General features: G+C 35.3%; 1 long non-coding RNA gene across 1 annotated transcript; it reads right to left on the reverse strand.

Annotated features, from left to right (window-relative positions):
* Positions 1-393: 393 nt before the first annotated feature.
* LOC123412508 lies at positions 394-1,211 on the reverse strand. The gene is made up of 3 exons (XR_006613527.1): positions 938-1,211; positions 789-857; positions 394-698 (listed from the first exon to the last, which is right to left on the reverse strand). It is a non-coding gene; the product is annotated as an uncharacterized LOC123412508 (long non-coding RNA).
* Between the last annotated feature and the right edge of the window lie 3,516 nt (positions 1,212-4,727).

Below are 4,727 nucleotides of genomic sequence, written 5' to 3' on the forward strand. Positions count from 1 at the left end.
TACAAGGATATGCCTTTTCCTATACTGCCATGAACAACACTTTGTGAAGGAAGTGTCATTTCTACATTCGTGTTTTTCGTCAAAAATTTTGTGGACTCTTTCCTATCCATATTAGGGCATCATGTCAAAATTTAGCATCATTAGCCTAGTAAATATTTCTCAGCTAATTTCCAAAGTGTTTGTCCAGAAAGGAACTTTATGAAGGAGGTACTGTCTAGATATGTCCTAATGATTTCAAATTTTGATATGACCTTCTGATGCTCAAACAATAACACTCCTCCAAATGATTTGAAAGATGAATGACGAGGTCGTGCAGTCGCACTGGTTGATGACTAGTAATATAAATGGAAAAGGAGATAATAATTAAATTATCATTTACCACACAACCACACATTATAATAATACATCACATTATATTGGATATGACATACGTTTCTTACAAAACGATGAGCACATTAATTATCAATAATATCGCATCACCGAGACACTTACAAGGAGAAATAAATTGACACACTGGATTGAACATGTTATCCAGTTATTCAATATAACATTGACACTCCCGTATATTCAACATGAAATGTCGACTGTCACACTTTCTTAAGCAAGGACTTCGCCAAATTCATAATCCTTAGTGCAGAGATGGTAGCATCCAGTTTTGCAATGATCTTTGACATCGTTCACTTCTTGACTCGCAACAACTAAGTGGAGAATTGTTTCCATTAGAAACAATCACTAACTCCAAGTGAATAATAATATGCAACGAATGGTCCATAACGTCTTTAGCTTACCAGCGTTGATGTTCCCGCACAATGTGGACATGCAACCCAACTTGCAGAACTCAATGGATTTTGCTTCGTCTATAAAACAAATATGTATGTAAATGGAAATTTTTACTCATGATATGAACGATAACGAGAAGGATGGATTCAGAATTTACCTGCGTCCGTGAAAAGGTTGAAGCGGTCACATGGAGGCACACATTTTTCCAAAATCTTGCAACCACATAAGCTTGCACATGTAGGCCGAGAGGAACCGGTGACACGACATACATTATAGCAGTTTCTTGTCGTGGTGGAACAACAACAGCTCTTGGCCTCTATATGGGTCTGTTGAAGGACTAGTCCTAGCATGAGCACTCCAATAATGATACTCTTAGGACTTATGGATTCCATATTCACCTTGTATGTATTTATGAGAAAACCAACTGATGAATCTAGTCTCGGATGCTCTCTATTTATAGGAAGTATTCCATGGTGACACCAGACATGCCACATTGCACGAAGGTATTGAATGAACAATTCTTTATTTTTGTGGTCTGGTTTTACATCCAGCACACAAACACGAATAATTAAATAGTAATGGCGGTGCACGCATCTCATATAGACGTGCAATTATTGTCAATAACATTGTTTACGACCTTAATGGATGCCCGTCACACTCATACACCAGAATGGCCTAGAGGAAAGAGTGATCATGTCACAACACTTATTATAATGCATGACCTATTGTACATGTTGGATCAATAAGTAGATTAAAGAAGCTTTGTGATTATCTTCTATCCTTGATTCGTAAGATTCATAATGAATAGAATCAATGCACAAGTTTGATTGAATCTGGGATGACTACTGGTATATGTTCCATGTAGAGTACTTCACCCAAAACTTGGTGTACTCTAGATAATTTTTATGATTCTACCACTGACTCATATTTTCTTATTATTTATGTTAACTTCAACTGACTTATCGACACATATGATTGCACATATTTAAAACAGCATGATCAAATAAAACAAGTTTTTCTCATTAACTGTATTTTTCGAACATACCCATCCATGTATGCACGAGAAATTATGAGTCGGATTTGTGTGACCTGTGCAACATACTACCAATTAGTCTGTTATTTCATTTGGGTTGTTGGGTTCGTTTAGGACCAACTCGTATATAGCATCGTAACAACATAGAGATAAACATTACCTAACGATCGTCCGATGATATTTGATTTGTTAAGCACCACTTGTTTCTTGTACTACATACGCGTATGAAAGGGGTCGTCTAACAACCGCACATGCATGCTTAGGTGTTGGGGCCGATAAATTGTGTGCTTAGATAATAAAAAATACTAATAAAAAAATTGAGAGCCAAGAAATTACACAGTCACATAGATCATTCTGTCGTATGTTATTATCGCGTACATCATCACCAACATGTATACAACAAACAAAAAATATAACGATAATAGACCCAAGATGCCTAACCTTTTCTATCGTGAACACCAAATGGTTTCACATAATACTCTCTCTAGTACATATTAATTACTGAAGTTGTACTAAAGCTGTAATGATTAATATGAATTAGAAGGATAGAAATTTGAGCACAAGAAAATATCAGTTGTCCCAAAAGTTACAACATACCTAAATATATTAACATTATAACAACATTGTAATTATCCAAAAATATTTTACATATATGCATGTAGGCAAAGCTCTAAATGGTTCTAATCAAATCCATATTGCAATATGTTGGTATTTTGTAACTAGTCATGGACACGTTGTCCATGTTTTCTTTATTTTCCTTTAGATGGGATAGAACATCTTCCCCTTTAATAGTTCTCTATGAAAGTCCAAGAGCCTACAAATCCCCCTCCTTTATTGCGATCAAATTACCAAGTCACCATCCATGGATGCCCGAGTATCCATCAATCAAGAGTTTATTTCTTTGTAGTAATCAAGATTCGGTGTTAATTGAATTCAATGGTGCGGCTTGCGAGGCATCTCCTCTTCTCTTTTTTCTATTCTTTGATTACCTTAGTGGCCTCTTGATGTTCGAAACAACTTGCAAAGAATATTTGAATTGGTGGGATTCCCTATATGCAACCTAGATGGGACTATAGCTGCGAAATTGAATGAGTCCCTTGTGTTTCTTTTTATCAGGGTATACGTCCTACACTTCTGATAGTATCAATGAAATCATGTCTTGTAATCAAAAACATGTCATGTATCACTTGGTCACTCGAGCATTACTTTGGCATCCCTCATGGGGGCTCGTGTATTCGAGTACCACGCAAGCGATTTTTTTCAGCCACGCGCATCTATATTCAAAATTATAGCATGACGGTAGAACCAAGTGGAACGATGTGTACGTACGTATTTATTTTCATAGTAGGTATAGATGTTTTATTCCACTAACTTATTGACACATATACCACTCCATATATTCAAAACTACATGATTGAACATAACAAGTTTCCGTTCATTAATTGTATATTTCTAGCATCCCATCAATGTACGAGTGAAAAAATATGAATCAGATTGGTGTGACCTCTTTGGCATACTACCAATTAATCTATTACTACATTTGGGTGTTGAGTTAGTTTAGGACCATCTCTTGTATAGCGTCGTAACATGATAGACATATAGTACCTACCGATCGCAGGATGACATTTCATTTATTAACCAGCACTTGTTTGTTGTACTACATACGTGCATGTAAGGGGCCGGCTAGCAACCACCCATGTACGGTTAGGTGATGGGGCAAATTATTTACGACCTTACCATATTGAAAATAATAATGAAAAAATGCGACATACAATAACGTACACTTAGACACATAGATTATTCTCGCGTACATAAAACCAAAACAATATTAATGTGTACATCATCAACAACATCTAAACAAAGAACAAATAATCTATGCATAAGACAACCAAGATGCTTAACCTTTTCTATCGTGATAACCAAAATGTTTCGGATCAATTATTAACACTGACTCATATCACTCTTTCAGTCGATACCTTATGTTTTCTTATCTTTTTAGTCGATTTTTGTTTTGATGCTTTTCATGGTATAAATTTTATATTTATCACTCGATCTTATTTGTACCATTGCCTGTTAATGACTATCTGCTGAAAGGAAAGCCAAAAATTCAGTACTGCTTTCTGTTTATTACGAGGTGAGTTACTATTTCATTTTTACGTATGTAACTTAGGCCTATATTTGGAACTGTGTTATATATTTTGATGCTTCTCATGGTACTTTGATGAGCTTGTTAGTTTGTAGATATGCTTCACATGACTTAATAAAAATCTATCGCTTTTGGAATAAGTAGTTACAAATAGCTACGGCTTCCCGTTAGTGACTAGTTCATGCATTTTAAATGCGTTTATGAGAAGGAGGGTTCATATGTGAGGATGATGTGGCACAAATAGTCAACCCTGTTACAGTTGAAAGTTAATTGGGATGGATTTAATGACTAGCGGGGTCATATGTGAGTCTAAGAAATTACAATAGAAATGAACACAATATTACATTTCAGAAAAAGTAATAAACTTTGAAAATTCCAATGAATCTGTTTATGGCATTTCAGAAAATCATAGAAAGTAAAACGTAACTCACATGAAATTAAATTACATATGAAGAATTAACAGAAGATTCCAATGAATCTGTTTATGGCATTTTCATGCATGTTAGAACAACGTGTGTCCTCTTTTTAGGACATTCAAATAAATGACATTTAAATAATCACATATGGTGTTTGACTTTGAAACTTTGGATCGAACCAACTTCATTTAATCTTGTTGCTTGATGCATTAGCGCAAACAACATCATATTGCCATGTCATGTTCACACATCATAGTGTTGCATTTCCGTGAAGTAAATTTTGTTCTTTTTCTGTTTGCCGGTGTTGTTCCCTGTTGGTAGATGATGGTTCCGACGTTGTGATTGTTGACAC

Source organism: Hordeum vulgare, chromosome 7H (assembly GCF_904849725.1).
Source record: "Hordeum vulgare subsp. vulgare chromosome 7H, MorexV3_pseudomolecules_assembly, whole genome shotgun sequence".
NCBI classification, from domain to species: Eukaryota; Viridiplantae; Streptophyta; class Magnoliopsida; order Poales; family Poaceae; genus Hordeum; species Hordeum vulgare.